Here is a 23,005-nt window from a genome sequence, read left to right as displayed (position 1 = left end):
TATTCTGGTCACTTTGTGACCAGTCCCGCAAAATTTTAAGACGTATTTTCCATTATAAAAAAAAATACCATAGAAAATTACACTGAACGGATTAAATGGGGAGGGGGGTGGGAGGGAGAAGGGGAGGTGATCGTTCTGTGTGCGAACGTGGGCACGCCGAATCCATTCGTCAACCGGCGTACCATCGCACGTCTAAACGCAGCAGGGGAGAGTTAACGCGCAGCAAGGGCGCTGCCCCCTGAACCTGGAGGGATTCCTCAACGCGAACGCGAACAGATCGCCCTCGATTAGAGCTTCCACTGGTCGTGACGATCGGTCCACTATTCGTCGCGTTATCGCTCACAGCCGAAACAAACACACATACGACGATCGATTCTCGATAGAGTTAAAAGAGCGGAGATTTCCAGGCTTCGCATTTTGCACCACGTCGAACTGAGAGAAAGATAGCCGGACACGAACTCCGATTTCTTTATCACGATTACGCGGACATCGCGATCGAATGAGGATTTTTGGCTTTTCCAGTGAGTTACGCGCTTTTTTTTTCTTTTCTTTTTCTTTTCTTTCTTTCTTTCTTCTGATCGCACGGGATCAGATTGCAGACCGCTCACCGAGATCGCCTGGGGCGCTTGTTCCCCAAACCTAGGGTTAGTTCGTCCGTAACTTTGATGAAGGGGTGCTACCGTCGTATAAACGCGTCTTGATTTTATCTCATTCTTTTGCGCCGTATGTGTGACAGATAATCATACCGAAGCCTAACTCTTTAAATGTCGCTATATTTGCCTGACTGAATTATTCTCATAACAATGCGGACATTGCAATTTTAATAATAATCGAAAGACGCAATTGCATTTCACACATTGATTATACTAAGAGTAAAATTTTTAACATTTGTGACGATAATTGCATGGTAAAATAAAATAATTATAATATATTTAGGAGATACACTTTTATAGTTATTACTGCAATGTTAGTAACAAAAATTGTATTTATAGTTCTACACACAAAAATATATAGCTGACTTCAAAAACCGACTATAACATTTTAATTGTTTTTCGACTTGTACATTTTTTATATATATTTTTTTATGAAACATAAATACAATTATTATTAATAACATTATAGTAATAATAACTTTAAATATAGAGCTCCATAATCATTTTATCATGCAATTATAAAGACAAATACCAAGCATTTTTCTTCTTGCCAGTGTAATAATAATCTGTTAGTTGTATTCACCGATACGCTGCTGAGAAGTAGAAGGCGCATCCTCCAGGCCTCTTCACTAAAAATATAAAATGATTAAAAAATTAATCCAAGTTGTAACAAACGATATTTTCATTAAAGATGCATTTTGCAAAAAATATTAATTTATTTAAAATTATTATGTTCCTAATTCTTTCTCTTTCTCACGTTACTTTTAAAGGTTCTAATACAAGAAGCAGTTATGCCTCACGAGAGATAAATAGTATGTAGAAAGATGGGACAAAAGACAAATTTTTACCTTTCGACGTGCTGCTATTGTCTTTCCGCGATTACTGCCTTGCTCCAGATAGTTTAATCGCACTGACTTGATCGGAAAAACATTGTGACCGCTAATTAACGGACTAGCGTAATTTTATACGGCACTCCCGGACATTATACATTAAAATTACAATGTTAAAAATAACAGTTGCGCGTTAATTTATTCGGCACTCCCGAATGCTCACATTCGCGACGCACTTGCAAGCAGTAGACAATTTAAATCGGTTTCTTCAAAAATCCAATCAAAAATACATTTTTACTAATATAATTGATCTCTGTGCACGTTCATACTTAACATATATACAGTTACGAAGTTGTACGAATCATAAAGGACACTTGATGGAACTATCGTATGTTTATGTTATCGATATAATTATGTTATTGTGGCAAGGTCTTTATTATGTATTAAGTATATACAGGGTGAATCAGAGTCGTTGAACCAACTGTTTACCCTATGAGAAAATTATTGACTTCATATCTAATTGGATTATAACGTGCGTGCAGTCGATAATTTTCTTTTCTAATTTTCACCCTGTATATGTCTAATGATAGCACGATTTTTAATGCACATTTAAAGTAAATAAAACCGAGTCAATTTTGTATGTCAGTATTCCTGATTGCTAACCCACACAATTACGCTTATCTCAAGATACAATTGTCCGTTTTCATTATTCATCTTCTGACTGGTCACACTTGAGACATATAATACTTCATCAAAGAGCGAAAACGACGAAACGCTTCCAGAGATACTAACTGATGCATCCAGCATTGCTATCAGTTTCATACGGCATTTGTGGCGTTTATTTACCCGCGTAATCTGAAATCATACAAAATGCGTGGAAATAATCACACTCGATTTAAGAAGATAGTTTCGACCATCTCGACTGATCGTGTTCGCGACGCACCTGCGACCGTTAAGAATTCGCGAGTTACACTCGGTTGAGAAAACTACTCTATCGATAGCGACGTGACACGCGTGCTAATTAGTGGATTAGTGGATTAAGTGATCGTCCATTCCTCACACGACACTGTGGACAATGAACACTGTTACAACGTATCAACGCGTAATGGCGTCCTTAGCGTCGGATACAACGGTCAATCGTTTCTTCGGAACTCGCGATTACATTCGCGACGCACTTCGGACCAATAAATTAAGGCTACGTTCCAAAACTTCCTCTCCGAGCAAGATTTTACTCTATATGCTATAGTATACGTTACGTGCACTATATACATCGAGTAAAATTTTCCACGGAGAGGAAATTTTGGAACGTAGACCAAAGTGAAAACATTGGGGCGCATCAAGATGACGGAGCAACACGAATTTTTTACGATTAACGGCTATGTTCAAACCGATGCCACTGGCTTCATCGTCACATATTCTCTCGCTAATTCGCCATACAATACCACAGCGACTCTTAACATGACGCGAGATGCCCAGAAACGACGTTTATGGCTCGATTTATCCGACAGGTCACTCTCACGTATATTTTAAGTAAAAAAAAAAAAAATAAAAAACGGGAGACAAAACACTCGCGAAGATGGTTCTCGAAATGGGCGTTGCAACTTACTTTGACTGATGCGTCATGACGAGCGCTGGTTGATCTTTTCTGTACTCCACGATTATTTACGCTCGCGATATTGTACTCTCGAATGGACCAAAGAAATATGAAATGTACTTACAGTGGAGTTACGAACGACGCCGGCTCGACAGGACACGCGAGACGGGTGACGGATCACCATCGAATATCCCGACGAATCACCATCGATCACGATCGATCGACGATTACTTGTCCAACGTACCGCGACAGTCACTCACTCGACACGGCGTCTCCCATACGCACCGATCGCCAATATACATACAAATAATACGCAATTCGGACGGGCGACTTACTCTACGCGCGGACGGAAGGATGAGTTGCGTGGTAAATTTCCGCGAAAAACGCGCGAACGGATGATGACTGTGACGTCACGCGTGACGTTCAGGCGCTGTAGCGCGCGCGAGAAAGTAGATACGCATCGCGCGCTTTTTGAAGGTGCCTTTTCACGCTGACGCTCGAAACTCATTTGCAGCGTCAAAATAGGTCACGTAATAAAAATTGACGCTTGTTATCACTTGATATTCGTCGATTTTTATCACATGATATGTTTTAACGCTACAAATGAGCGTCGAGCGTCAGCATGAAAAGGCACCCATATACGGTTTTAACGGAATTTAGACGCATTACCATCCTTACGGCGCATCTTGATATAAATATTATCAAAATCGCGTAAACATTCTCCCCCATTCAAACACGGCATTACCAACGCGCGGTCGGATGTATTGGAAGAAATTTTTTATTAGGATGGGAGCACAGTTTCTTGCATAACGCATAAGGCATAAGGAAATCAACCAATCAGAGTCTTTTATTTCATAGAAAGGGAGAAAATGAAGGACTTTGATTGGTTCATTTTCTTATGCATTATGCATTATGCGTTATGCAAGACTGTGCTCCCATTCTAGTGCGTCATTCTATTTTTATCGTTCATTAGATAGACATAATACAAGAATAAAATGACACGCTGGGTGAAATTTCTCAACTCAACCTGGAGTGGTCCTCTACAGAAATACTGGAAGGTAGTGGTTGTGTGTGGTTGCATTCAGCAAAGAAACAGCTTTGATACTATTGTAAGATTCTTTAACATGATTGATCTTGTCTTTAGTTCCTCACTGGATCTAAATGTATAAACCAATCATACGAAAAAATTTTATCATTGCAAAGCTGCTATCTCTGCTGAATGCAGCCAGTAATTACTTATTTTAAATATTTAGAGCTTGTTATTCAGTGTTTTTAACACACAAAATAAGTAATTTCTAGTATTGAATTGAACTTTTTTAAATAATATCCATTCAGATATAACCGTTTAAAATTTTCAGGATAGCGTCATGAATGTGGATATGTATGTATCGCGATTCATATTTGAAACACAGCTTGCTCGCGAACAGTCAGGTGCCAATAGCTGCATTCAGCAGAAAAAGCAGCTTTGCAACTGTTGTAAAGATCTTTAATACGATGGTTGTAAAATTCTATAATACAATTGGTCTTGCCTTTAATTCCTCATTGGATTTAACCGTATAAACCAATCATATTAATGAATCTTAAGCAAAGCTGCTTTTTCTGCTGAATGCAGCCGATATCTCCCAAAATTAATGTCTCGCATGCGAATGTGGGTCTCGCGTGGTGTTAGTTATATTATACTTTCGATACTCGAATTTTATTTTTTTTATAGTTTTTTTCGATCGAGATATCCGTAAATCGGACATCGTGAAATATCAGACGGGTGAAATATCAGATCGAAACACTGTCAGGTGATATATCGCATACGGTGTATTGAGCATACAAAAATAATATATTACATATAAATCACTTCTTTAACGTTCATTTATCTTTTTTTAAAGCAATATTATGATAGCAATTGATAAAATGATCAACAATAATAAAACAGTCACAAGAACGTCTTATTTTTTCCACGTTATACGTGCCATTTATTTGCGATAAAAATAAATACACGGCATTGAGTATAATTGCTCGAAATCCGAATTTAAATTTATAATTTATGCATTAATTGTGTCTATTTTTCGCAGTTCTGCGACGCTACATTTAAAATAAGACAGGCGGATTAATTAATTATCCAAAGATAGGAGGAGAAAAAGGACAAAAAACAAATCTCAAGCTCACGTTGCGCCTGTTTTAAAAACCGAAAGAAAGTGTGATCACGTGATCACCCCCTTGACGTCGCCTAAGTTCACGGCGGTCGCATTGACAGTCGTGTCGCGTCGCACATCGATGCCGTATTGAAATCGTTCTAGATTTCCGACGTTTACACATCGGAGGCAAATATCTTACGCGAGACAAACGCCGTCGAGTGCCGAATCTAGAACATCGCTCATCGTCGCAGTGATTCAGTCGCAGTGAGTCCTCGATCATAGATCCATTGCGTTTCTCGATACTCGACGCCCATCGTGCTTCGTCGCGCCATTGTTGTTCGTGCATTCCGAGCGTATCGCGTCGTTTAGTTATCCTCACATCCGATCGGTATCGTATGTGCATTAAGAAGCATCGGTAAGTGTTGGAATAATGATGTATCAACCGAGGACAGTTCGTACGTGCAGTTGGACAGTTTGGAATTACTCTCGTCGATCGGTGAGTATTTCTTTGAGATTGCATGATGGCCTGGGTCTCGGTTAAAATTCTAAGGCCGGTATTCATAGTCAGATTTTATATTCAAGACCGTCTTTAGTATAGTCTTAAAAGTCACGAACCAATCAGAGATCGGTATTCATAGTCGATTCTTATATTTGAGATTGCTTAAGGCTCCTGAATAGTCAGCATGCGATTCAGAATCAATCGGTATATACATGGGCTCGTGCTTGTGTGTGTACGTGTACAGCGCCTCGTCACAATAAATGGCTGAACTTGTACGCGTGGAAAAATGACGTTTTGACGACGAAATTTGTGCTGTATGCTATTTCTGTATATTATTTATTATTTGCTTAATTGTGAAAATGTGACGTGTCTCGTACTTATGAAAGTCCTAAAAGTGGGCAGAAACTATAGTTATCCTGGAATTTTATACGTAAAAGCATATATTTCATTCATTTCAACAGCTGTTCAAACCGTGTTTTTCTGCCCGAAATTAGGCTCTACTTTACCTGCCTTTTACTGATTATTAAGAGAGAAAAGAATAGTTTCTGTCCATTTTTGCAGGTATTTTAAAGCATTTAGATTTATCGTCATTTAGATTTATCCAAATTGTCTTTATTTATAAATGACTCGCAGCATAAATTAACTTGTCATTCCTCGATTCCAACATGTCGCGACTACTCAGGAGCCCTAAGTACAGTCTTAAGATGTCATAATCCAATCAGAGGACCGTATTAGCATCTTAAGACATTACTTAAGACAATCTTGAAATAAAAACGGACTATGACTACCGCCCAGAGGGCCGCATTAGCGTCTTAAGAAATTACTTAAGACAGTCTTAAAATAAGAATCGACTATGTGAATACTGGCCTTAAATATATTGTTATTTTATTTTATTTTTTGTTTTTACGCGACGGATGAATGACTAACGGTTGCTTTCCATTTATGATTCTCAGATAATTCTTATTTGTGACGTCACAACTCAGCTGAATGCGCGTTTCTTTTACATTCAGCTCATGAATTTTTACCTATAATGTGTATAAGATCGAGACCGTGTGCTTTAATGAGTTTCGTAAATTCACTTTAAAAGTAAGGTTATGAACTTGTGTTGTCATGTAATAACTTTTTACCAAAGTAATTGATTCGAGTATGAGATACTAGCTCGCTTAAGATTCAGTTTCACTTGTGTTAATGGAAAACAGCTGTTATGATGTTCGGATAATCATTAACACTTTTGTCCACCATGTTTACCATCCATTGTTTTGTTTCTCGGTAATCGCGGAAGGATCAGTCGAATGAATCGGCAATTGAATATAACTGGATATTGTTCCAATTGAATATCTTATGCTCGCTTCTACTAATATAGATTAATTTTAATCTCGGTTCAACTTACTTTTCATCTTTTTCTAATTCTATCCTTTAAACATTTAAATATATCACGAATAATACATTGATCATCGCGAAGCACGGACTTTAGTCTTTAGAAGTGCGTCGAATTCGACAATAAGTTCAGAGTACCGAATAAATCAATGTATGTATATTTTAAGTGTCGTGAGTGTATTATCCAAGTAAATAAATACGGAAGCAACGGGCGTGTGATGATATATAATATATTCAAACAACATCGACGATGGTTTCTGGACATTGAAAGAGCACTTTTGCCGAAGAATCTAAAAATTTAGATCTGGAAATAATTTTGTTGAATTATCAAAATAATTTTGCAGGAATCTTAAGCGTGATGAAGCAATGCTGCAAAATGTTTTGATATTCTAGCAATCAATCAAATTTATCGTCCTATCTAATTTATTTTGATAATCCGATACAATTATTTTTTAGGTCTGGTCTCTATCTAACCTGAATTTTTAGATTCTTCAAAATTGCTCTTTCATTACGGATCATCTATTTCTGGATAAAAAAGAAGTCACCGACATATAGTAATCTCATTATACTTCGTAATTACGTCAAATGTTAAATAATACCGGTTAATGTTATCGATTTGACTTAACAACTATATACATGTGTTTTGTTCGTCATATTTGCAAATTTGCCTTAATATTTACTGCGTGGCCTCTTACTACAAGAATAGTTCATATCTGATACATATCACGTGTGTTCTACGAATATGTGATTTTTATATTTGATTTTAACAATTCTTTAAGTTTTAATATATTCAAGCTTCAGTGCAATGCTTCATGTTCCGTGATGGTAAATCATTTGAATTGTTTACGCATATATCACTTTAATAAGATTTTTGTTTTTAAAAAAACATTAGATTAACAACGTTGCATTTGTCAATTTGCGAGTGACTTGGGCATTATGGACATGTGAGCTAAACGTTCAAAATAAAGAAGACATCCAATATCTGAGTATTGTTTACTAAATAATTGCGCCGTTTATCGTAGCTAACTCTCATTAGCCTATTATATTTATTTTATCGTATTGTTAAAAATTCGAGAGTCCTGATGTAATTATCGTTAGTGTTTAAATAGTACTATCATTCTCCTCGCCTTCGCGACGATTTTCAAGAATTCCAAGTCGATCGATTCTTTGGCGATAACTAGGCTAACGAAATATGTATCATCTCGAGCTTTTAATTTGTACGGGACTCCGTTTGCTGCGCAAAGGCGAGGAAGAAGACGAAGACGCGAGGGTACTCGCGAATCGAGACAGTGCTGAGTATACCGGTGGGGCCCGGCGGCCTTGGATGCCCACGGGCTGCATGTAGGACAGACAGACAGACAGACAGACAGACAGACAGACGTACGGCCGGAGGAGACTGGACCGCTAACAGAGAGGCTGTATGGCGTCTCTGATTGCCCATTGTCCGACTAATAAGATATTCTATCATCTCTCGTCGTGCCGGCGGTGTCCGACCGTTTCGTGAGAGACTGAGCGCGAGCGCGCGAGTGTCCAATCGCCAACGTGGCTCATTCGGGTCCGGCCAATGATGGCCCTGCTCCATCTCAGAGAGCCTCTCCGGACCCTTTTGTCGGGCAAATGAGCTCGGCGTAAGTCAACCGATAAATAATATCCGACTTCGCGACCAGCTGCGAGCCTTAATGCGGGCCCATGTAAAAGTGTAATAGGGGCTTAATTGAACTCACTCGGGACATCCATCGGATCTCCGGGTATGCATAGGTATATATATAGATATATATGTAGGGGTCTATATTTATATTCGAGCACGTCTGATAACACTTCTTTTGGATTAAATCTCGGATTAGAATCAGGATACATATAGTATTGTCGTATCTTGGCTGAAACTTAGAGTCTATAACAGAGTCTGGCTACGAGATGACAAACTTTTGATTAGCCCGTCGTTTTTGTCAACTTAGTAAGTTGAAATTAATGTGATAGTTTATCTTGACCTATATTTTTGACAAATTTAACACGAGATTATTTTTGTAAACAAAAGATTGACCAAGCATGATTTTAAATTTGTGTGAGTTTATTTGTGTGAGCGATTGGTTTAACGTATTTACATTGAAATATAATTTGTATACTGAGGAGAATTCAAGCCGAGGATCGAAACATTTATGAATTTTAATGGGATAAAACGCAATTAAAGTACACTTGAACATCTTGTGTTGACTGTTATATTACTTTGTTCATTTACTTTTATTAGAGCCTGATTTCCATTATTTGTTAAATTAAAATGAGTAAGGTAGTACAAGTTAGATAGCATATCTAAAAAGAGACAGAATATTTAGTCTCCTTCCTTGTTCTCGTTTTGACAAAATTGCTCGTGGCTGTAGAATCGCTTCTGTTGTAGAAAAGGAGTCTCTAGCCGAGATTTATCGAAATATTATTTTGGTAACGAATTATCATCTCTCGGTTATTTCGCTCTGCGACTTACTAGTATCGGGAGAAAAAAGTTGACGGAACTGATTCTCGTCACGCGATAAATTATCGAGTGTCTATATAGCGCGACGTTGAGCACGGCATTGTGACAGATGGTTTCTCTCCTATGAGATCTTATTCTACGCATATTCAAGCGGGAATGACTAACGACGACGACGACGACGATCTCTCGTCTTTCAGTGCTTCCACTCGGCTCCGGACTGGCGATCGTCCGGACTGACTCTTTCGTGGTACCATTTCAAGTTATTCGACTTATGCGCGGCCGTAATGGTCGGTCAGCGCGAAATAAATGCAAATTTCTCTGGCAACCGTCTGTACGCGTGTCCTAATCGTGTCCGAGATCGACCGGTGCTTTTCAGACGAAATTTCAGACTTCTCATTTCTCAGCGTTCTTATACATAGACCGGGCATCGATCTAATCCATTATCCGTATTTCCCGCGAAGCATCAAAAAATGAACGCGCTCGCTCGGCTGGCGTTCAGGTCGAGACGCGAATCTCTCTCCGGGAATCTCTCCTCGTGGATTCCCGCAGCGATCTGCGCAACGTACTGCCAGGTCGACTCCCCCTCGAAGTCGGCGAAGTCTCGATTTGTCACATTAACAAAGTGAACCCGTCCCCGAATCGAAAGCCATTTCCTCCCGCCCGTTCGACTCGTCCGCAGAAAATCCTGCTCGCTCGCTTAGCGGGAGGAAGAGTTGCCACGCTTATCCGAGGAAAAACTCACTCGAGCTGCGGATTCGGGGCGTAAAGGTGGAGGAGAAAGAAAGGACCGAATCGACGAAACGTCGAATTGAGTACCGCCCTAATCGTGTCGAGATCTCGTCCTATGGTGTGACGCGCGCGCGAGTATATGGCGTACTTAGCGGAAAGCGGGAGAGAGAGAGAGAGAGAGAGTGAGAGAGAGACGCGGCGAGGGCGATCGAGGGAGTGAATGAGAATCATGATGGTGGCGGGCGAAGGGTAGGTGGCCGTGGAGGGGGCAGGAGGGGGAGGACTGCTGACGGTGGTCGAGAGAGTCGATCGAGCGTGGGTTGCGGGGCAGGCTAATGCGAATATGCTGTCGTCCAGATAGAAAGAGATACCCGATAGCGAATCTGTGTCCGACACGGATGTCGAATTAGCTTGGATTTAGGTTGCCCGGGGAACTGACAAATAGTTATTGCTTGATTAGGTGCCGGTACTGGAGGCAGCTACCCTACCGGCGCGGGACGTCGCGTCGCGTTGCGTCGCGTCGCGTCGCGTCGCATCGGCCCTTTTCAGCTCCGTCGACGAGCGATTTTTGTCGGAGCTTGGAAAGAGGGTGGTTTTATCTTCGACTCTTTATCGCCTACTAAATCCCTCGTAAAATCGTTCCGCGGCGAGTCTGACTTCCCAAGATCGATTGTGACGATAATTGGCTGATTACTTCGTCATTGACGCGATTCAGTTGCGATATTTGCTCGAATATGAAACGTAAGAAGATATCGTTTTATATAAATGTCACTAGAAAAAATTGTCGGAATAAAAAATATTTTTTTATTCACATGCTAGTCCACTTTGAAAATAAAACGATCCTTTTGCTTTTCCGATCATAGTTTCCGTGTTTCAACCCGGAGAAAAAAGTGTCATGCTTAAAAAAGAAGAGCAAGTCTCGATGCGCGGCGTCTAATTTATATGTTAATGAGGCAATGGCAGCTGGTCAGGTGACACGGGATCGAATTTGATAGCCAACTCTCTGAGTTCTGATAATCGTTATTACTTTTGAAAGCGATCAGATACGCACGATAGAAATCGATAGTCGCCATGAAGTCTTCCCTCGAATCCAATTTATTTTCAAGTTAGAAAATGCGAAGAGAGGAATTAGAATTTTTATTTGACAAAAATCCAGTTTTTTATTTGATATAATAAAAAAAAAAAGTGTGCTTTAGATTTAACATTGATCAATCGCTTTTAGAATTGCTGAAATACTTTACGTAATATCATCTTTTCCATTTAGAAGAATATTGCGCTTCTAATTCGCGCCACAATTTGTAATTTCGTGCACGTTGTTATTATGTTGATGGTAAATGTGTGTTAATGCGACGAGCCATCGAAATTAGAATGGTAATGGGCAGTAACGCAGGGGCTAGAGCCCCCGATTGAATAGGATTATAAATTTAAATCACGAGTCATATAGAAATTAATTTCAAATTACATTTGAAATATTGTCCTGGCGACTAAATCAATTTATAATTACTCGCGATGCTTGCTTTTGGCATTAATTAGCGGACTTATTATCCATCAACGCCGCCGATAAATCGCAATGATCGTGTATCCTTTAAATGCAATTGTCATCTAGAAACAAGGATGTAGGAAAATGCCACGACTTACTACGCGAAACGAGATTTCTCACTGAAAATATATACGGAGGCGCGATGTGCTAATTAAAGACGCTAGCATATTTTGTGAAAACTAAGATGTCTCGTTTGCAAGAGCCATTTTCGCGACAGCTAGACCTCAATTATTCTCGACATCGAACACAGAGCTATTCCACCGGTACTCTTTAATAAGGACTTTTGCTTTACGAGATTTTATACGGTACACGACGAACTCATTATCTTAATTAAATCTACTACAGGAATTACAACTCCGAGTAAGGACTAGAATTACTTCAAAATTCATATACACGTTACACGGCAATGCACGGACGAGCTTTGCGAGCCCGGTTTTAAAGAATTTACCGGTGTATGACGATGACAATAAACTAATGCAAGAGCTCGTATTTAAGTATCAGCAAATATTGCAACGTATAAAATACAGCGAGTTTACCGACTATTATCACGTTGCGGTATAATTGAACAAAAGGAGTAATGCGCCATCTCTTTCATTGCGTTCCGTATCGTTATACGGGGTGTTGAAAAAATTCATTCAGCATATGGGTACATATAGTACGCACCATATCGAGTAAAAAAAGCCTTAGCGAACATAGGTCAAAAGTTCAACCGTTTCTGAGACAAATATAAATAATTTTGTACGTTAGTCCAAAAATTGACTTATTGTCTCTTCCACGTACGTGTTATATATGACGTGAAAAGAGAGAAATTGAAATGAGCAGCAATGATAGTTTATTTGAGAGAATTTTTAAGTCCAATGAGAGGTAATCTTTCGTTCAATCGTAATTGATTGGTTGATATCAACTTACTCATTTCCGCTGAAATTTTTCATTATCAAGTGTGAATCAAAATTGAATCAGAACATTCAGAATGCGGTTTGTGAACGCTGAGATAAATCTTCACGTCTATAACACGTAGAAGAGTCAATAAGTCATCAGTTATGATACTAATATACAAAATTATATATATTATACCTTAGAAACGATTGGGTTTTCAACCTAAACGGTATGACACTAAGGCTTTTTTTTTACTTAGTACTTAAGGTTCAGTATCGTGTGTATTATTTACTATATAAATGTGTTGAATGAATAAATTTTTTTTAATACCCTGTATATTACGCTTCACTTTCGCTCATGCGCTTTCTCGTTTTTTTTTTTCCCATATTCTGTCATTTTACGTATCGCTCCAAATTCTCCACGGTTCTGCATCATTTCTGTTTCGTTGTGGACAAATTATATGCGATCGTCGTAAGCTGCGTTTATTATCGTAAACTCGATTTTTCATGACCGCGTCAATCGATACAATGGTTCTTCGCAGACCACAACGCGGTTATACACGTACGATCCATTCCTCACGTACGCCACTGTTTCGGAAAGGCTCGTAATAGGCCAGCCAGTGAACCCCCCCGTAGATTTTCGATCCCGCTTAACGTGAATTTTCATCGATCACTAGCCAAGAGCCCGTTTCCAACTGCCTACATTGTGAAAAATTAACCGACGATCAACCGGAAATGTTGAGTACGCACAAAGTGCAGATGAACCTGTTGAAAAGAGCAAGTCGAGCAACGATAATTGTCCCACGAATGGAATCACGGAGTAGTTCGACGACTATAAATGACGAAATAAATTGCGCGGTGCCGGCATACCGCGCGCTGTAAATTTTTCATGGACGATATTTCCCGCTCCGGCCGGCCATCGCGGACCCATACATAAACCGGACAGAATCGGTCTTTAAAGCTTAACCCGAAATAAATCCTGCGAACGTAAGTGCTCCTATTTCACGATCTATTCTTTCTGTCTCTATATTACACCGACCGTCACATTCTCTTCTCTTTCAAGTCGACCGTTCTACCATAGGATAAATAAGACGTACACGAATACTTATGTAAAACCACGTGTACCACCTTGTATCTCTCGTTGAATTCATCGAAGCCAAACGAGGCTTGTGGCTATCGGAGGCCACAATTGTGGCAATCACCTGCGAATTCCGGAAATATCCAGCCATCGTGGTTCAGCCGATTTCTATCCTCTCCTATCGCGATTGCACAGCGATCCCACATTTGCGGTCGTTGCCGCCGACAAGCAAGATGTCCCGCACGTTTAGACCTTGGCGTATAGATTCAACAATACATCATCGAGAGCAGATTGTCATACTGAAGGTATTCGAATTCGACAGATCACATAATCCGAATATGAATTCGATCGCGGGGAGCGACGAGGGAAGAATATAAAGCGAGTGAGATCGCGAGCGAAGCTACAATTTACGATCCCGTACATTCGTTCCGTCCGTTGATTAAGCTTTTCTCGCCACCGATCTTTGGAATCGTGCGATAAATAATAATTTGCCACTGCACTGAGAGGCAGTTAAGTGAAGCTGGGTGACCAATGATGATCAGGATTTACGCTATTCTTATTTATATCGTCGATTGCCACGCAAGCGGCGGTCATCCAGCTGCATTACATCCGACGAAAAACTTGTTAGGCAATCTTGCTCTCCTTCACGTTCACTTCTTCGTTCACGTGAGAGAGGAACGAATAAATTCCAATAATGTCCAATAATTTTTCAAACGGCAGAAGAACTTGTTCCGGAAAAAAAAAGAAATGATATAGAGATTCTTACGTTTCGTGAATTAATCGCTGTAGGTCTGCATTAGAATTACGTCGTGCGAAGTTGTATAGATTGAAAATAACTAGATTATTACGTGTATCTGAGTTTCTATCGTTAATACCTACGAATATAATCATAACATCACGTCGACGATATATCGTTGCAGCAGGACTTGGTCCTATAGGAACGCCAGTTATCTCGACTCGCGGATCAATCGCGCAAACCTCGGTTTTGCGAAACAATAACGTAGTTTCGCTGTATATACAAGCGGTCGTGTTCGCATTCATCGGCTAGCGCGTGTTCACCACTGCGATGCCTGCCGTGCAAAAGTTTGCGTTTTATTACGCGTATCTCTCCATGCGTCCGTGCTATAACTTTTTCACGTGTTCAGTAATGTAGCTTCGGCTCTCTCTAAAGAAATCAAGAAGAGCGGGAGTTTCAAAATAAACTTAAGTTTCGAAAGAAAATGCGATTAATCGTGTGTATCTCGTCTTTCGACAAGATTTGTTTTTTAATTATTATTGTTATCTAAAATCAGAATGCTTTTAGATATGTACACGCATAAGAAATGCTTCATTCGATAAAGACTTTAAGCAGCGACGAAGACTTTCGAGTTTTTTTGGGGTGTGTGACTATGACTACTTGATCCAAACAGGGAAAGAGAGCGATTTCAAAGTAAATATTTTTTTTCTTTTGTTGGATGTGCGAAATATATTTCTACATATATTTCTACCCTAGCCAAATACTGTTTTTTGTCAAATCACTTAAAATCACTGTATTTTACAATTTGTCAAAAAATACGTGCTTTTTTTAAATACTTTGAATTGTAAGTGTGGAATTCGACGCCCACAGGAGCTCTGGATGTGGAAAGCGCCATATTTTTCATAAGGAAATTTCCGTCTATGAAGACTTTACACTATGATTTTAAATGGCACTCAATTAAATATCCTTCTTTCAACGATCTCTTTTTAACCGTTCTATGAATTCTCCGTTTTGTAAAAGTTACGACAAACTAATTACATTCATAGCCATGACATTCTCTCTATGTAACAACAATAATATGTAAAAAAAATGCTGTTTTTTTTTTAACACATTTACTCGAGGCTATTCATTAATTTCTGTAAGAGGAGGACGAATTCGTTATAGTTCTAGTGTCGAAGAATGAGGCCGGATGACGGTCGCGTCATTGCCACCGTGCGCGATTGGCTCGTTCGTTTTTGTTTCCTCGCCAGGTCTTTTCTCTCGGCGGACGAACTGAGCTGGGTGCTCGTTTGCGGCGCGCGATTACGAGAGCCGAAACGCGTTTTTTGGATCTATCGGGCTATAACTGCGATTCGCGGTCGTTTTGTGTTCTGCGTGCGAACACACGTCGAACCCTACCTCGCTACTCGTCTCACCCTGCCTGCAGCCACCGCGGCGGTGTCTCTTTATCACTCCCGACGCCCGCGAACGACGTTACGAGGGCGATACAACGGGCAACGCCTGGCGATACCTGGTCCCGTCGTGTCGACTCTTTGTTCCATTCGTGTACAGCCATTGTGCCGCTTCCCGTTCGCCAGACTATCGCGATAAACAGCCGGAAAAGCCACGATGAATGACACCGCGCAGCCTTCGTTACGAGCACGTAGCGACTTTCGCATTCTGGAGTCTGGATTTTCGCTGATTTTTGCTCGTTGCGCTTTTTTTTCGCGCGACTGTACAATGTATTTGAGATCTATGCAGCTTGTGCCGCGATTGACTCTGTGTGTGTGTGTGTGTGTGTGTGAAACTTGCGGCGCGTTTCTCTAAAAAAATCTCAATGATTTTTCAACACGATACTTTAGACATTTAATGTAAAATTCTGCGTGTTTAATACAACACGTTTTGAAACATGAATTATTATACAAAACAGATATCGCGAATAAAACAAAAATGTTATATGAATATGCCAAGTGTTTCTCGCATTCCTTTGGTTAATCGACGAGAATGCGGTTGACAGCTTTAATACACTTTTATTCGCGCGATACGAGAGTGCGTCTGACAGCCTCCTGACTGTACGCTATTGTGTTATCGGTGAGAGAGCCGAGGGTACGCAAACCCGCTAAGCGCACTCCATCTCCGGGAGAGTTGGCCGCGCGAAGCCGAGAGTTTCCGTCTGTCCGTGTTTCAGTTACTTTTTCCAGATATCTTTCCGGAAAGAGCCAATTTTTTTTAGCGTCCGGAATTGCCCTTTTTTAGCGTTCCTAATATATTAAGATGTTAACCTAATATATTAAGATTTGTTTTCGAGTAGCACAATTCATTGGCAATACCTGGCAATAAACATTAGCATTGGGGATACATTGGGTCAATATTACTAGAATTTCTTCCAACTTTGCAAATTGATAATCTTTATTTATTTACGCGTGCGATTCTCGTCATTGTCCATACACGCCACGAGAGAAAACGCGCCTCAATTTCGCAGCCACCGACTCGACGGAGACGACGCGACGCGACGCGACGATTCCGTGTTCGTGGTCGGCAGTTGATATCGCTCAGCTTTTCATGAACTGCCTGGTAAAAATGACGCACGGAGACGCCGCCGGGCACGAAATAGCTCCCTCTCGTTCAATCCACTTTTGGGGAAAACGACGCCAGTAATATTTCTTGCGCGAACGTGCCGAATGTGACGACTCTCCCGTCATGAAGTGACGTACTCGCTCGTCGTTTCATGTGAGCGTGCGGAAAATTGGTAGACGTCATCGGAAACACCCATAAAGACGGGTACGTTCGTGCTGCGCTCCAGGAAAAAATTAGTTTACCGTTGCTTTACCCCAGCGGGATTATCGTTCGCGCTTCATTCGGTACAAATCTTTGAGCCTTCTACAAACATTATTTTTGGTTATTTTTATTACAGAGGGGGAGAGAGAGAGAAAGAGAGAGAGGTAGAAAAATGACAAGTACGACAAATATAATAACAACATTGTTAAATTCATAATGTCAAATTATATGTCACATTACATTCAATTTGAATTATTTCTAATTATTTCTATAGGTGCTAAAACAATGGAGTTAAACAATTCAACTCAAGAAAATATAATAAATTTGGCTGAAATTTAATTTATTATTTACTAAATGCATACGTTAATATGACGTTTTTTTATTTTGAAATTAACTACAGAACTGGATCGCCACGTATATAAAAGTTAGAAATAACAAAATGTTATTTAACTTAAGGGATTGGATTGCCGTTGCTCTAACAATGAATTATTTATTTTCCTAACGTAAAACATAAATCTAGTTATTTTTTAACGATAATATTAAAATATAGTTAATGCATTCATTTGAGAACTCTAAACTCCAGCTCGTTTATAATAATTCACATTTCCCGGTTCACGTTTCTCCGTTCGAGAAAAAATCTCGAGCAAATCGCATTAATGTGAGACTTCTCTGATTTAAGCGCATTTCGCACGGATTGTGATTAATTCATCGTGGCGCGCATTAATGTAAATTCATTATGCGCGAGGCACAGCTAATTGGCGGTGTAAATCTTGCGGATCGCGTATTTAGTAAAAATGATCGGATGGACCGATCCAGCGAACTATCAAAAGTTCACGTTTTTTACGAGGACTTTAGCGAAATTTCGCGAACCCCCCGCTGCGCCAATCCACAGAGAAGTACGTTTATTTTCGTCCTTTAATGCGCATTTATTTATAATTTACGAGACCAATTAAAGGCCAATTAGATGGCAGCCGGTTAATTTACAAAATGTATGTCGTAAAATTGGAGCTACCGCGGCGCCTTAAAAATATCGTCTCTTAATGCGTTAACGATTGCATCAATTTCTCTTGAATATTACTCTTCCTGTCTGTAATCTGAGCGCAACGTAAAAAAATATCAAATGAGTTGACTATTTATGAATTTACAAATATGTCGTCGACTCTCTTATCAGTGATTAGTCGCGAAATGAATTTAATTAACTTATTGTTAATCCAATTGAGCGTCACTTCTCTACACTTTGCTTTGTAACTTTTTACATCGTCGAATAACATAGATAAAAGTTTTTTTTTATTCCTGCACTAGATTGCGCTAGAACTCTCTTTCTTGCTTTCGTCAAATATCAAAGGCAAATATCTAACTCACTTTAAATTCCAAAAAACGTATAATAGTTTAGTCACAGAAAAAAAACCAGACCTAAAGTTCTCGCACGGTGAGAAAAAACTCGGGTTTGTTTCGCTAGATTCAGGTTCATCGCATGACAAGAGGACGGCCCTGGCCGCGAACGAGCAGCGCGGATTACAAATCGTCGCGAAGTATCCAGTTCCAACCTGTTAGGGGCGCTGAAAAATCTCGCAGGTACTCGCACACAGGAATTTCCTATCAATTAGGGACAGGTTTCCACGCGGCGGCGGCGGCGGCGGCGGCGGTGACGGTGGCGGCGACGTTGATGGTGGTGGGCTTTTTTTCCTTTCCTTTCTTCCTCTCTCTTTCTCTCTTTCTTGCGTCCCGCAGAATCCTGTTTCTCTCATTTATACAGTTAGCCGCTTAAACGGCTACTCGCGAATAAAGCCGAGCGAACGATGAGGACGTGGTTCGTCGGGACACGCGGTAGGCTATTAAATCGAGCCAATGGAGGATCCCGCATCCTCCGTGAATTCAATTCTGAACGAAATACCGCAACGACGGTAACGAAGTGTCCGTTTTATAACTGTTGAAGCTGCAACATTGACTGTAAATAATATCGTGCGGGATAATTTATCTCTCTAATATTATTTCTCAAAATTGATCTTAAACTTTTAGCAAGTCCTTTTTAGTAAGTATTCGCGTTTTAGTTATTTTAAAGATCTATTCTCTCTCTTTTTCTAAGGATAGAGAAAAATGCTTCGTCCCCTCTAAAGAACACACTTGTAGATTTTCCTTTCTCGGCAGTGGTCATTGTTTAAGATTCATGAAAGCATTCAAGCTCTCTTAAGAGCCTTTAAAGATTAATTAATGTAGGTACCCCCCCCCCTTATAGACTAAAAAAAAAAGTAATCCTATAAAATTATTCCTAGAGGCGTAAAAAGCGTTTAACGAGACTTCTAAACGATATCCAATTGTATTAATCTACCATTGCATTTGACAAAACCACATTTGCGAATCTACCCTAAATAAAAGTTTGTATTCGAAAATTCTTGACGAAAAAAGAGATCCAAATTTAGCACACTTGTGAGCTAAAATATTTTTTATAGTATTCACTCCCGAATACTTCATATAATTCGGATGGCAAAAAAAGATTTAAAGGGAATGGAGCGAGATTGGTCAAGAAATAAAACGGGACAGCCGAGCGTATTCACGTTAGCCGATCGAGGACGGTGAACGCGTGAACGAAGCGGACGAAGGAGCGAAAAATAAGCAAATAAATAAAATAGATGTCTCCGAGGCGAGTCGTGAGTGTCGCTAATGAACTGGTCTCTATCATCTCGCTTGTACCAGCAGCCGCTCTCCTCTCTCGCAGGCGTTGGTCCGACTACGCTCGACCGGTCTTCATTATACTCGGCTCACTGTCGTTAATTGCGCACGCACCTACGTAAGCATGGCGCCCCGATAATCCGCTTGGGAACTGTCCGATACCACCGACTCGACGAATTTATGAGTCGTTAGAACGGTGCGAAGATCCGGTTTGACTTCCGGAATGTTGCCATCGGAAAAATCCAGGCATACCTACCTTAGTTACTTGTCCGATATGCCGTACAGACATACAGGTTGTATTTTTATAGGGAAATCTGTAGGTAAATTATTTTATCATTATTTTATCCATTGAACGTTACGTTTCGCACTGTAAATAAAAGTTGTTTATTATCGATTCAGACATTAAACGTATTCTTCACCTTCATTCTATATACTTTCATTGTGACTTTGCTTTTTAGGTTCTGTAATATTTCTCAGAATAATTTTTCTTTCTCGTATTTAGTGATCTGCGAAACCGTCAATTTTTGCATCTCGTGCAGGTACGGTGGATGGCGTGAAAATATATAATATGTATGCGAGAGAGAGAGAGAGAGAGAGAGAGAGCATCTGCAGAGAGAAGGAGATAAAGTATGTAGTAGGCCGAAGCCCACGCGGCTGACCTGGGACAACAGGTTGAATTAATTGACAAAGATAGCATTTTCCGCGTCGATGTGCCTACCTAAACGCAAATATTCGATTGCGCTCGTCAGGTTCTACAGCCAGACGCGATAGGATAGCCGAGGGTATACGAGAGGGATACAGTGGGACGCAGTGGGTGGCTTCGCTAGTGAGAGGAGGAGATGGAGGAGGAGGAGGAGGAGGAGGAGGAGGAGGAGGAGGAGGAGGAGGAGGAAGAGGAGAAGGCGGGAGCGGGCAAGCCGCGGTTCGGTTGATCGAACACATTTTAATCAATTCCATTAGTCCGCCCTGTAACCGTCCACACGGATATTTGTTGGCTCGCGCTCCCGAGAAACACGCTATGGGCGCAATACTGAGAGAGACGGAGACACTGGCGTACTTAGGGAACGCGCGCGCGCACAGACACGAGAGAGTGAGACGAATAGAGGAATGACTGTGTGCGTGCGTATGTATGTGTGCGTGTACATGCCTCGATGCGTATCTGCTGGTATACGCACGTGCAAGAAAGAGGGGACTTTGTTGGTGTGCGTGGAACCCGAGGTCCGGGCCGGTTCACGACCGGCGGGGGCGTCGGTTCGCCAGCGACGTCATCGTTTCGGTTTACACGCGCCAATCATCGGCCGACTAATTGGTCGGTACTCCGCGACCGATTCCGCGCTCCATCGATTCCGAGTCGCCCGCCCTCGAAATCACACGCGTTTTCGCGAGAATGCAGCACGATTAATGGCGTTACCGCACGCGCGCTTCAATGCACGCGCGGCTGCGAAGTTTCAGAATTTAGAAAACGTATTTTTTTTTCGTAGTCGAGAGATATTGTTGCACAATCTTTCTGAAGAAAGAAATATCGAAGAGTATAGGTTGAAAGTAATTTGACGAATGAATTTATCAAATCGCGCGCGACTGTTATTGAATTCGTAATAATAAATAATGACGGATTCTAATAGTTGTAGAAATTAAGAAATTTCGCAAATTTTTCAAGTCAATTTTTCATTTCTATATAGATTCCGACACAGGATCGTACACTCTCACGTAGAATCGTGGTTCTAAATCACTAGTGAAAATCGCGCTTTAGGATCCGGAAGGTTCTTCCCCGATAAGCGAAATCAGCCTGTCGCGAAACGTTCCGAGGTTCCGGGTTAATTATCCATCGGACCGGCGCGGTGCGGCGCGGTGCGGCGCGGCGGACAGGAACGAGAGCGGCGCTCTCCTCCTCTTTCCGGCAACAATTTCAACTCATAAGGCTACAATGTATTCGTCGTTCCGAAGGTGCCAGCCGCGTCCGTGCGAGGGTTTGCCATAATTACTCGAACGGTAATACAGGACGGCCCTTGAGTGGCAGCTCATATTACTCGCCTAACCCGCGTGAAAACTAACCCCTTGGGGAATGGGATGTGGAATGGGAATTACCGCGTCGGGGAGTTAAGGGACAGGAGGGGAGAAACAAGAGTGAGTGAGAAGTAGAGAGACGACAGAGAGAGATAAAAAAGGATCTGAGGCCGCGCGCGCGTTTCAACGACCTCCTTCTCGCCTTCGGTAACATCTCGCTACATTTTTATGGACTGTGAGTGGGCATGCCGAGATAAATTACTTTCCTTCTCTCGAACCTTGCGCGTAATTCGCAATTATCGCGATACGCTGGATTGCTCAGCCGAAGACAGTTGGGCTGGCAGTTCTGATTCTGTTAATCCTTAACAGATCCTTCCTTTCGCCCTGCCCGCTCTGGTATGGGGGGCGAAAAGAAAGATCTGATCCGGCAAGGCTATAGGCGACGTCTGAATAAAAACAATAAGAAAATATATATCTGATTCTAACAGCGTCAGAATTATAGTAAAAAAAAAAATATATATATATATATATATAAATTTAGATAAAAAAAAATCTATCGTGTGCACAGAGAAATAGTTGATAATTTACAAATTAATCTACGACGAAATTAATATAAGACGTCTCCTTGTAATTAGCGACATTATAACAGAATAAGCTCGAAGAAAATACTTTTGTTTACCAGCCGAATGATTAACCGGTCTTTTAAATTTAGCTGATGGATCTATAGCAATTCCGTAGCTAATAGCAGCGTTTATTAACATTATTTATCGCCATTGTTCGAGTAATTCTCTCATTTTACAATTACGTCTAAATGTCGAGGAAAATATTTAAATGTTTTCAGATGTTCAATTTAATCAAGAAGAGCAATCAGTTCACAGAGCCCGTGTCAGCTCTCGATTTAAAAAGTCTTAATGCACTTTCGCGTCGTTGTGTACGGGAGGGGGGGAGGGGGGTATAGGTTGTAAACGCGAGAGAGCTAATTCGTCGCATTTATAAATATTTGCGATGTACGCGATCGTGTCGATCCTTCCGATAAATTTGTGCGAATACGCGATGGGCTGTTCGTCGAG

General features: G+C 40.8%; 1 protein-coding gene across 2 annotated transcripts in view; it reads left to right on the top strand.

Annotated features, from left to right (window-relative positions):
* LOC105145856 (uncharacterized) overlaps nucleotides 1-23,005 on the top strand; it is a 137,566-nt gene that overhangs the window by 23,648 nt on the left and 90,913 nt on the right. Inside the window, exon 1 of one of the 2 annotated variants that reach the window (XM_011055726.2) lies at nucleotides 5,613-5,702. The exons of the other annotated variant lie outside the window; for it this stretch is intronic. The gene's annotated coding sequence lies outside the window, so the exon portion shown is untranslated. Of the gene's footprint in view, nucleotides 1-5,612; nucleotides 5,703-23,005 lie in introns of those variants that run through there. 2 annotated transcript variants of the gene reach the window in all.

The sequence above is a fragment of the Acromyrmex echinatior genome, chromosome 11 (genome assembly GCF_024713525.1).
Source record: "Acromyrmex echinatior isolate Ae372 chromosome 11, ASM2471352v2, whole genome shotgun sequence".
Taxonomy (NCBI): domain Eukaryota; kingdom Metazoa; phylum Arthropoda; class Insecta; order Hymenoptera; family Formicidae; genus Acromyrmex; species Acromyrmex echinatior.
Note: the sequence above shows the minus strand (reverse complement) of the source record. Positions and strands in the feature narration are given on the sequence as shown.